The sequence below is a fragment of the Pinus tabuliformis genome, chromosome 5_2, assembly GCF_031772625.1.
Source record: "Pinus tabuliformis cultivar Carrire ecotype Pingquan chromosome 5_2, CPIR1, whole genome shotgun sequence".
NCBI lineage: Eukaryota > Viridiplantae > Streptophyta > Pinopsida > Pinales > Pinaceae > Pinus > Pinus tabuliformis.
The window spans coordinates 525,078,541-525,091,688 of record NC_142306.1 but is presented as its reverse complement, the minus strand read 5'-3'; the positions used below and the strand labels follow the sequence as shown (position 1 = coordinate 525,091,688).

At 37.5% G+C, this 13,148-nt stretch overlaps 1 pseudogene; it reads right to left on the bottom strand.

The window, feature by feature from the left end:
* Window positions 1-3,827: 3,827 nt before the first annotated feature.
* LOC149160013 (uncharacterized) lies at window positions 3,828-11,317 on the bottom strand (annotated as a pseudogene).
* Window positions 11,318-13,148: the final 1,831 nt, after the last annotated feature.

Below are 13,148 nucleotides of genomic sequence, written 5' to 3'. Positions count from 1 at the left end.
CATTGTTGTTTTTCACCCAACAACATAATTTACATATGCAAAAATCAACATATACATACCAAACAAACTGCTGCGTATATATATATATTCTTTTGTATATTCTTTTGTTTTCAGTCAACAAAAAACAACCCTCATTTCCTTATGCACTGTTGTGCATGCCTCCTTTCTCACGCTGCCCCTGTTCTATGTTCTTCTACGCACTGCTGTGCGTTTTTCATTTCCTCACACTGTTGTGCCCTTACCCTCACTCATTACCTCATTGGCTCACAGCTTGCTTCCCTTCGTTAGAGCAACCAACCACACTACATTTCAACCTCTCAGTTGTTTCTTTATATTTTACACTACTTGGCATTATTCACCTTTTCATCATTCAATGGTCAACTCGTTCCCTTTTTTTATTAACACCTTGCACTGCTGTGCAAACCAAAGTTCTATATGTTAAACAAATAATAATACATGCCTAAAAACTTAAGTGTTTTACCAACTATCTATGAATGCCATTTAATTCTCAGCATGGCGGTCAATTAATTTAGTCGGTCTTGTTGACAAAACCGACAGTCAAACTGAAATTCGCTTCACGTCAAGTTAACGAATTACTTCATGGTGCAGGTCTGTACTTTAAATCATGATATCAATCGGATGGCTGAAATTGGTTTGAGGAAGGTGCGATCTGCGATTTGCGATCGGGTCGCATCGCAACATCGCAATCGGCAGAAATCAAGAGAACCTGACAGAAACAGTAGGCAGGGATGCGATTTGCAATTTGATCGCATCGCGAAATCGCAATCAGCGCAAAGCAGGGGTTCAACAGGTTAATGTGCGATATCGCATCGCAAATGAAGAAAATAGAAATTGCACGGAACTCCAATGGTGATTTTGCTGAAATATTCGTGGTCCCTGTTCAACTGTCACTGCAGTTGAAATTACATTCCAACACTCCCATTTAATTTCAACTGCAGGGTTATCAGTCATACCCAAACATTTCATCAGAAATTCAAAACTTTTCTGATCTAATGGTTTGGTCAGTTTATCTGCTACCTGCTCCTTCTCTGCTCTCATGGGAGTTTTAATTTCATATCTCTCCCCTATAAGAAGATTCATATGATAGAGTTCTACCAGGGTCTTCATCAAATCTTCAATCTCTTCCTCTGTCATATTGACAAGGGTGTTGGCAGTGAAGCCCATCTCAGTCATCTTGGCAAGAGTTACATATCGAACTCTATATTCTTTAAACAGTTCTTCAAGGAACTTTAATTCCTTTCCCCCATTCATGGGTTATGTCCATTTCTTATCTTTAACTCCATCTTCTAAATAAACAGAGTCATCAACATGATTGGATAAAGCAAACAAAGAATTCATACCTTCATTTGTTGCCTCTTGTTCATTTCTCCTCAAGGGTGTCTCTTGCTGCCCTTGCGTTGGCACTTCTATTTGGGGATCTACTTCAGCCATCTCCTCATCACCTTCATCATGAGACAAAAAGTTTTTAACATTTACTGCTTTCTATAAGCTTTCATCACAAGCTTTCTCCTTAATGAACTAAGGTTTTACTGTCTTTACTTTCTCCATGCCTTGATAGGCTGTCTTGAGAGTTTCCCATGCTTCTCTGGATGTCTTAGCTGCTGCTATCCTTAGAAACACACTCTCATCCACTGCTCGATACAAGAAGTAGAGGGCCTTAGCATCCTCCTTCTTATAGTTCTTCAACAGCTCTTTCTCTGCCTGAGTTAAGCTATTAAACTCATCATCATTTGCTGGTTTTTCAAACCCATCTTCAACTAGTTCCCATAAATCTTGTGAAGCAAATAAGGCTTTCATTGTTATTGCCCAATAGTCATAGTTTTTGCCATAAAATAGTGGGAGCTGCATAACCATGCTATTGCTGGTGCTGGTGCCAGCCATTCTTGCACTTTCAACATGGATTCTTTTGCTGAGTCTTCACGCTGCTGGAGAAGCTGCTGCAGCAAAAGTCTTTCCCTCAGCTTCTTTGAACCCTTCAAAGAGCGTGGACCAGCTCTGATACCAGTTGTTGGAAATTTCTGTTGATTTCGAACAAAATTCAACAGCGCAAAACAATGCTCTGATACCACTGTTGGGGATTTTTTTGGTAAAATCCCAAAAACAAACAAACAAACTGCACACAGAGTCAGTGCTTTGTTTTTCTGCCTCAGGATCTTTTGCACAGGGAAGCTAACTTGTTTTCTGAGAACAGAAATTTTTACACCCAAAAAAAAACTTTGCATTCATCAATATGACTGCCTGTTACAAAAAAAAAGGTCTTCCTCTTAACAGAGGGATTACAAAACTGTTGTTACACAAAGGTCTTCCTCACATAGAGGGATTCACCAACACTGCTTCATATGAAGTTTCACAAACAACAAAAGAGTCTTCCTCACACAGAGGAATTCACCAGAGATTATGTTGAAAAGCATCTTCCTCTTGACAGAGGGATTCACCATGACACTGTGTTGAAAAGCACCTTCCTCTTGAAAGAGGGATTCACCATAACACTGTGTTGAAGAGCACCTTCCTCTTGAAAGAGGGATTCACTAAGAATACATTTCAACCAACCAAGAATTTACTCTGTCTCCTTCTGAGATTTTACACTGTTGTGTGTAAAAATCTCATTTACATTTACTGCTGTAAAAACAGAGTTTTACATATACTGCTATAAATAAAAATCCTCTTGCTTCATTCACCTTTTCACTACTGTGTAAAAACACATTTCTTCATTCTTACTGCGGTGAGTTTCATATTTACATTGCAATAAAAAAAATTACATATGCTGCTGCATCCCACACATTTTTCTTTCAACAATAAAAATTCTTTTACACTGTTGCGCATTCCATTGTTGTTTTTCACCCAACAACATAATTTACATATGCAAAAATCAACATATACATACCAAAAAAACTGCTGCATATATATATATTCTTTTGTATATTCTTTTGTTTTCAGTCAACAAAAAACAACCCTCATTTCCTTATGCACTGTTGTGCATGCCTCCTTTCTCACGCTGCCCTTGTTCTATGTTCTTCTACGCACTGCTGTGCGTTTTTTATTTCTTCACACTGTCGTTCCCTTACCCTCACTCATTACCTCATTGGCTCACAGCTTGCTTCCCTTCGTTAGAGCAACCAACCACACTACATTTCAACTTCTCGGTTGTTTCTTTATATTTTACACTACTTGGCATTATTTGCCTTTTCATCATTCAATGGTCAACTCGTTCCCTTTTTTTATTAACACCTTGCACTGATGTGCAAAACAAAGTTCTATATGTTAAACAAATAATAATACATGCCGTAAAAACTTAAGTGGTTTACCAACTATCTATGAATGCCATTTAATTCTCAGCATGGCGGTCAATTAATTTAGTCGGCCTTGTTGACAGAACCGGCGGTCAAACTGAAATTCGCTTCACGTCAAGTTCATGAATTACTCCATGGTGCAGGTATGTACTTTAAATCATGATATCAATCGGATGGCTGAAATTGGTTTGAGGAAGGTGCGATCTGCGATTTGCAATCAGGTCGCAACATCGCAATCGGCAGAAATCAAGAGAACCTGACAAAAACAGTAGGCATGGATGCGATTTGCGATTTGATCGCATCACGAAATTTCAATCAGCGCAAAGCAGGGGTTCAATAGGTTAATGTGCGATAGGGATCTGCGATTTGATCGCATCACAAATGAAGAAAATAGAAATTGCACGGAACTCCAATGACGATTTTGCTGAAATATTCGTGGTCCCAGTTCAACTGTCATTGCAGTTGAAATTACATTCCAACAGAAGAGTAAACTATAGATTACTTTATCATCGAATTTTATGGAAGATTTCCATTCATCAAATGATCAATTCTCCCGTGTAGGACAGCGTTATCAAATTGGCAAAAATCTCAGAGCTGCAAGGTTAAGAAGTAGAAACGTTAAACTTCTCAGAAAAAAAAATCAGATAGACATCCAGCGTCAATGATTTCATACAATAATACATTACCTTTGACTGAATGCTATAAAAGACCCTATCATTTATAGCAGAAACAGTAGCAACAACAACTTCAAGTCCCTCTTCTTCCAAAACCATTAGCAGAATAGACAACTCAATCTGGTTTTTGAAAGTGTTTACGGTGACTTGAATGCCTGGACCAAATTTGCCAACCCTAACTGTCTGATGTTTTTCCGGTTCAATGGGGGGTCGAGCCTGGGAAGCTTGCAGGTTTTTATAAACACATGAGCTGGTGGAAAATGGTTTAACAGTGGCCATGAATTTTAGCTCATCCCTTTTCTTTCCGACCTCTATTACCTTGTCTTGTAAATGAGAAATGTATTTAATGGCTTCCAGCAGTTTTTCCGATAATGTGTATTTTGTCTACAAACATAACAATAACAAGTAAAATCATTGCCTCTTTTATTAATATGTTTCATCTTAAAAAATGGCAAATACAAGTAAAGCCACTGCCCCTTTTCTTTTGCTTTGAATACTTTTATGTATAGAAAACCTAACCTTGCGGTACTCCTCGGGGAGTAGCGACATCAGTGTTGAACAAAGCGCTTTCATCTTATTGCGCCTCTTCCTTTCCACCAGTTTGTGAATATTCTCAGGCAAGGGTAACTCCAGACTTAGCAGAAAAGACTGATTCATCTATTTCATTAGGTAGCTATTGTTTATATACCTGAGTGTGACTGAACAGTTCATCTTGTTGATGACTGTTCACATTCCAGTTCACCCATCCGTTGAGGATTAGGTGTCAACATTCCCCCCCTTAATCTGAAGGGATGTTGGTGAGTCCAACCATCGTTCTGAATCTTTCAAGCTTTTCTCTTCCAAGCACTTTGGTGAAGATGTCTGCAATTTTCTCGTTTGTGGAACAATGACGGAGATGGATTGTTTTGGCCCCAACATGATGTCGGATCAGATGATATTTAGTATTGATGTGCTTAGTATGATCATGGAACTTTGGGTTCTTTGCCAACTTTATTGCAGAGGTGTTATCAATCATGAGTGGAGTTGATTGTATTTGTTTTACCTACAAATCTTCAAGAATTTTCCTGAGCCACACAATTTCTTTCGTTGCTGCAGCTGCTGCCATGTATTCTGCTTCTGTTGTGGAATCTGCTGGTACTGATTGTTTGCGTGATCTCCAGGAGACAGCTCTTGATCCAAGACTCATAGCATATCCTGAAGTAGATACCCCAGTTTCTTTGTCTCCATCGAAGTCTGAATCAGAGTATCCAATCAAGTTGAAGTCATCCACCTGTGTATACTTGATTCCAAGGTCTTGAGTTCCCTTCAAGTACCTTAGAACTCTTTTTGCAGCAGACCAATGTCCCTCACAAGGCTTTTGCATAAACCTGGAGAGGATTCCAACAGTAAATGAAATGTCTGGTCTGGTAGTAGTGAGGTAGATGAGACTTCCTACAAGCTGTCTATACTTTGTTGCATCCTCAAATTCCTTTCCTTCAATAGATGTGAGCTTCAAGTTTTGTTCCATTGGAGTAGAAAGAGGATTGCACTCTGTCATGCCAAATCTGTTTAACAAATCTCCAATGTATTTCTTTTGAGAAAGAAATATGGATTTTGGATGTTGGGTTACTTCAATGCCAAGATAGTAATGAACATATCCCAAATCAGTCATTTCAAAACTTTTTCCTAATTCTTTCTTTATGGATGCAATATAGCTTTCATTGTTCCCTGTGATTAAAATATCATCTACATATACCACAAGATATACAACTGTTTTGCCAACTTTCTTGACAAATAAAGTTGCATCATCAAGATCAAAATGATTGAAGTTGAGTTTTAGAAGATGCTCAGTTAGTTTTTCATACTAGGCTCGTGGTGCTTATTTGAGGCCATACAAGGACTTCACAAGTTTTCATACTTTATGTTCATGTCCTTTCACAGCAAATCCTTCAGGCTGGGACATAAAAACATTCTCTTTTAGATCTCCATTCAAGAATGCAGTTTTTACATCCATTTGATGGACTTTCCAACCGTTCTGAGCAGCTAGTGCAAAGAGTGTCCGGATGGTGGCCCATTTTGTTGTGGGGGCAAAAGTTTCCTCATAATCGACCCCTTCCTTCTGTGCAAAATCTTTTGCCACAAGCCTAGCTTTGTGCTTGTCAAGTGAGCCATCAGCTTTGTATTTGTTCTTGTACACCCACTTGCAGCCAATTGGTTTGGTTCCAAATGGAGGGCCAACCAGCTTCCAAGTGCCATTCTTTATGAGGGCATCATACTCCTTTTTCATCGCTTCTTTCCATTCATCATGATAAGCAGCTTCTTTGAAGGAAGTTGGTTCAAAATCTGTAGACAAGTTCAATTCACAATCATAAGTAACATTCATATCAATAGGTGAATTAGAGTCATCTACATCACCTCCATTTTCTTGGTTTGAATTTCTGGTTCCTGTTTTTCCAATTTCATCAGGATGAACACTTTCAAGTGTCTTTGTCAGCCACTTTGGGGGACCTTTCTGAGATGGTCCAGGCTGCTCTGTTGATTGAGTTGGGATGGAATCAAGATTGAGTCTCCCAATTCTATCAATTACATCACTTAAAGGATCATCCGGTGTTGGATTTTCATGCAAGGGAGATTGTTCTTTAGAAGAAGATTCCACATGTTGATCTAGTATAGGAATCCCCCCTTCAAGATGTGGAATATGATTATCAAACTCTTGAAATGATTTTGTTTTTGTGAATCTATCAAAGCGATCAAGTTGCCGCTCAGCAACACTGTCAGAGTTGAATGATTCAAGAAAAATGACATCTCTAGATACAACAAACTTTTTATTTACTTCATCATAGAGATGGTATGCTTTAGAGGTGTTTGAATACCCCAGGAAGATACACTTACAACTTCTAGCACCAAGTTTGTTTCTATGTACCTTTGGTATTAAAGCATAACAGGTGGAACCAAAGATCCTGAGATGTTTTACCGAAGGAACATGTCCATACCACAATTCATGAGGAGTCTTGTTTCTTATAGCACTAGATGGACATCTATTCTTTATATATGCAGCACATAGAACAGCATCAACCCAAAACATTATCTTTACATTTCTGAAGAAAAGCATGGACCGTAGCATATTCAAGATTGTTCTATTCATTCTTTCTTCTACACCATTCTGTTGGAGATTATAAGGTACAGTTGTTTGATGTTTAATCCCATGTTGGCGAAGATAGTGTTCAAATTCATTTGATGTATATTCTTTTCCATTATCAGTGCGAATAGACCCAATATGAGATTGTGCATCATTTTCAATCCATTTATGAAAATTCTTGAATGTTTGAAAAGCATCAGATTTGTTCTTCAATAAATAAACCCAACACATTCTGGTGTAATCATCAATAAATGTCATGATATATTTATTTCCATTTGCAGAAGGAACAGGCATTGGACCACATAAATCTGAATGAATGAGTTCAAGCTTCCTATGTGCTCTTGAATGTGAATCATGAAAAGACTGTTTGCTATGCTTTCCTAGAATTCAAGCATCACATTGCTTATGTTTTCTAGGAATTGTAGGCAAACCACCAACACCACTTTTCTTCAACAAGCAGAGACTATCATAGTTTAAATGTCCAAATCTAGCATGCCATAATAAACTTGACGGAAGTGTACCTTCTTCATGATGAGAAATATATGAGAAATGTCGTGCATGAGCAGAGGTTCCTTGCAGTTTAAGAATTCTTTATTCTTCTATTCCCCTCATGACAAGTGAGTGGTCAGATGCTTTTCTTACCTCAAGCTTTCCATCAAACATATGAATGGAGTGACCTTGTTGGCGGATGTGGACCAAGGACAGCAAGTTTCTCTTGAGCTGTGGGAGATATAGAACATGATCCAGAAGAAAGTTTGGAAGACCAGGCAGTTTAAGCCTGATTGTGCCAAGCCCTGATGGCTTGATTTTTGACTGATCTGCAAAGTATAGTGCTCCATCAACATTGTCAGTGAAATCTTCAAAAAAATCTTTTCTATGAGTCATATGACAGGTTGCTCCTGAATCAAGCAACCAATCATTTTTCGAAGAAGCATGTGAAGCATTAAACAAATCTTCATTTACTCCAATGTTACATTGTGTGTCAATATAGTGAGCGGATTCAGGTGCTTTACCTTTGTCTGTATCATCAGTTTAACCTTTCTGCTGGTTTCTTCTCTGCTCAATTTTGTCCCATGGTAGCTTGCATGTAGAAGCATCATGTGATCCATTTCATTTGCAGCGAATGCAATGCAGATCTGCCTCTTCTCCTTGAGAATGTCTGCCCCCCCTGCCTCTGAAGTATCTTCCTCTTCCTCTTCGTCCACCTCTTCCTCTTGTAGAATCTTGAGCAGGATGCTTTTCTTTACGAGCAAGGCAAACAGTCTCTTCAGAAGATTCAGGGACTGTCTTCTTTCCAAAGGCTTTCTCTCTTTCAGCAAACTTTTTCACAAGAGAGTCAAAGGTTATATCTTTAAGATTTCCATTTGCTTGTAATGACTCAAGATAATTGGAGTAGGTAGGATAGAGTGCTTTGAGAAAGGCAATAAGAGGGATATCCAGCTCAACCTTAGTGGATTTAATATCATGCATTATAGACTTTACTTCAGATGCAAGAGCAAGAGGATCATTATTTTTCAATTCAAGAGTGAAGAGTTTAATCATGAGCTGAACAACTTCAAGTGCAGAATGTGAGTCATAGAGTTCTTTCATCTTTTGTAAAGCTTCAAAGGCAGTGGAATAAGATGAAATATGACGACTTACTTCTTCATTTACAGATGCTGTGATTAATGCATAGGCTTTGATGTTCTTATTTTCCCAAATGGCGAGTTCTTTGTCTGATGTAGGCTGCACAGGGTCTTTGTCTTCTTCTCCGACACACACTCCTTTCCACAACTCATTGTAGATGAGGGTGTGTTTTACCATCTGGGACCATTCAGGATAGTTCTCCTTGCCAGTGAGAACTATTCCTACCATAGAGATGATTGAATGCATTCTGTAAAAAATACTTCTGCTAAAAAAAACTTTTGCTGATAAAAAGAACTTCTGCTGATAAAAACTTTCTGCTGATATACAGTGAAATTGTACTCAAAAGGGCAACAGATTTCAAATTCTTTATGCACTAAGTTTTCTTCAAATGTCTCCAAAATTTTATAAAATATCCTCCACAAAATATTCAAACAGTGTCCAAAACTTATTGAAACAGCGTCCAAAACCCATTCAAAACTTATTCAAACAGCTTACAGCGCATTCAAAACTTATTCAAACAGCTGGTCAATATATATATATGCTGGTCAATCATCAACAAGGCATATACATGTGGTTTAATACCAAACTTTATGGAAACATATACCACTCGGACGGTGCTAATAGTTCTCTGATAGGAGCTTTCAGGCCTTCGAATAGTTGTAACCTTCGATGGATTGAATCGCTATGTGCCTTCCAAGAGTTTGGCATTGAGCACAGGTCGGAGGGTCGGGTCAGGGCACTCTAGCAGAAGCTGAAATACCTCGTTGACGTCGAGGAGGCAGCAAAAATTCAAGAAGCCGAAGCTGCTGCCTTCAAGGAGAAGACAGATATCGAAGCAACTCGCAAATGATTTCTGCTGGATTGACCTACTGACTGGACCACTGGTTCTTTGAATGCTTCATGTTAATATGGACGCGGAGACTATGACCATAAATGCGAAGGCAAATCATACACAGTCACCCTTGATTGGACTCTGTGCTATTCAAAACCCACGAATGGAATGTGAACAGCCGATAAGGTTCCTTTTGGTGGCGCTGATAACCAGCTGAGCATTTCTTCTTCAACATATCACGCAAGACAGATTGTGCATCATCAATACATTAGATCGTGCATCATCAACACCTCGAATGTAGGGGTTATTCCATTAAAAGAGACGCGGTGTATGACTAGAGTATATACAATTTCTGAGCAAATAAATTCATAATTCTCCATGTTGCAGCAACGTATAAATTAGCAATCACCTTTTTCTTTTCGTTGCAGTGGCCGAGTAGGTATATCAACCAAGCGTTCTACCTAACAGCTTTCATGTCTGTTTTCTCAATTTCGTGTTGCAGTGACATAGATAACAATAATGTTAAAGTTTTATTGTCACAACAAATTCAAGCTTCCGTGTAAGGCTTTTAGCCTTTTTGATACAAATAACCCAGCAGTCCCATACCACCATAAAGTATATAACTCTTATGGAGATACGGTTCCCAATCAAGCTTGTAATGAAGAACAATGTACATCAATTAAGAACTGCAATGCGAAAACAAAGATTTGTTAAAAATAGAAAGCGTCTTGCGAAAAGATTTGAATCTGATACGCCGTTTCCTTAGAAATCTCCTCAACGGAAGGACTTCAGAGCCGGTGCATCAGGTGTGGACAGAGGCAATCAATGTGCAGAGAATCAATGACTTTTAACGGATGCGCATAGAGTCAAACGTTCAGGCAGATGCGTTATGGCCAGACAAACATTCAGGCAGAGGCATTATGGCCAGACAAACGTTTCAGGCAGAGGCATTATGGCCAGATGCGTTATGAATAGAGGAGTTACAATGAATCTGGGACCTGCGCTCTGATACCATGTCAGGCCAGGGTAACTCCAGACTTAGCAGAAAAGACTGATTCATCTATTTCATTAGGTAGCTATTGTTTATATACATGAGTGTGACTGAACAGTTCATCTTCTTGATGACTGTTCACATTCTAGTTCACCCATCCGTTGAGGATTAGGTGTCAACAAATATTTCGAACACGTACCTTGTTGGCCTCATGATCATCACCACCACCTCCTCCCGCTGCTTTCTTCTTTCGATGGCTCCGCGTTGGTGGCAAACTAGGGTTACTGGAATCCAGCAAAGAATTTGCTGCCGAGTTACAGGTTAGAATTTGAGTGGGGTAGCCAAGGTTGGCTGCGAATTTTGGCCAATATTGAGTGAGCGCCTGTGAAGAATCACCCTCGGGAGTCTGATCAAGCTGCACCACCGGCCCTAAAGAAGCTGTTCCGAGCAGGCCGGAATCATGCGGCTTTTCGGTGGAGAGAGCATCAAGTATTACCACTGCAGGGGCATCGGCATCAATACAAGTTCGGGGTTCCAGAAAATTCATCGATTGGGTCGGCGTTTGCATCTGAATGCCTTCATTAGTGTCAATATGAGGGAGACACGCTGCTGCTTCAGTGTACGATGACGAACACAGCTCGTATGGACATTTACCCGAATAGCTTCTCCTCCACAAATCTTCCATTCTCAACTCTCCCCGCCGCAGCCAGTTAAATGAAGAGGAGTGAGGATCGATTACCAAACAAAAAATCAGAAATTTCAGCTCTCTGTAACAGACAGATGTATTCCTTGCCAGGGGAAGGCTGTTCCTTTCGTTCAGATTTGAATTGATTAACAAGTGCATGATTGACAATTGAATTGATTGTGTGATTAGTCTAAACAAATTTCCATTCCATGTGGGCTTAGCCTTACCATATTAAAAAAAACGAGACATGACCAAAATATATAGAATAATATTTAACTTATTCTCTACATGCAAATTCTTAAAAAAAAACTTATTCAAAGACATGTTATTGTTTGAAAGTAAAAGAGTATTATTTTGTCATTTTATTAACATATGTGTACCCTTCAAATAGTGTAGTGGGACGCTGTGTATCTTATTGAGCTATCATTACTATATACAATTTTTTATTTAATATCTTGTATTCATTATTAGCACATTACTTACTATATATAATTTTTTATCTAATATCTTGTATTTATTATTACTTCAATGTGATAGTTTATATTAAAGTTATTTCCAATAGTAAAAGAAGGTTTAACATTTTACGTATAAATAAAATTACAAAGTCATAAAAATAACATATAATCTATAGTAAACTTACGCTATTATAATTCAACTAAAAATGTTTTGTATCTTATTTATCATTTCTCTACCTCAGAGAATCTCATTTCTACCAAGGATTTAGAGAACATAAGAAGAAAAAGTATTCATCTTAAAGGTGTCTTTAGATCCCATTTAGTTACATCAAGTTATCATCAAATAGGAATATATTGATTAATTTAATAAAGATTTATTATTTATTTTAGTGTATATTATGCTCTTAATGGTAGATTCTAGTTAGTCAATTTAGTATTTGTTGCTTATGTTTTGTTACTGTACTTTTGTCTATTACCTTGTTCACACAACATATAAGTAGGGGATTTTTCCACACCCTTGTGGTAAGATACTCAATATAGACTATAGGATCCACTATGTAACTTGATCTTTGTCTCTTTCCTTAGTTTTGTGTGTGTGCTTTTAACGTATTTCTTAGATTAGTTATCTTTATTATTGTTTTCTAGTTCACTTATTATAGCCTTAATTGTATGAGCGGATTGGGAATGAAATTCTATTTCTCTGTCTTAGTTGTAAGCATTTTTTAACACTATTAATTTTATTTTGTTAGCACATAGCTTTCTTATAGAAAACTACATGTTACCACTTTAGAAGACAACCTCTGCTGGAACTATTTTATTTCTATTTTTAACATTGTGAATATTGAAAAAAAAAAAAGTTTGTGTACTTGGTTCTTTTGACTTATTTTTAGATTAGTGTTTCTTATTGATTTTTCTAGTAGAAACATTGTAGGTAAAGAAATGAGTTTTTATTCTTCAATATTCATTACATTTAACATTTTGATTGGTTTCTTAACATTTTAAATTTTCAACACTTATTCTAGGATATTCAACTAGCTATTTTAGAAACTATATATTTTCATAAAATTGGATAAAGTGTAACAAATTTTAATTTGCAAACTTTAGTTAATTTTTTTAAACTATAGTTTTGATTGCATTTCAACTTTATAGTGTACTTCCTAATTTTAAGTTGTTTATTTTGTTGAATATTGTGTTATCATTAATGTCAAAGTTAGGGGGATATTGTTGGAAATATTTTTGTCATTGATGTAAAAGATAGGGGAGAACAAATGTCCAAGATGAATATAGTTGGAAATATTGTTTTGATTCCTAGTTTTTTCTTCATGCCCTGTAACACTCCTCATCTATCCAATTGGGGAAATACCACTCACAATACTATTGATATTGAAATAGCACAAAACACATCAAATATAACCTAAAAACATAACAACATGCATGATAATCATAAATAAATAAA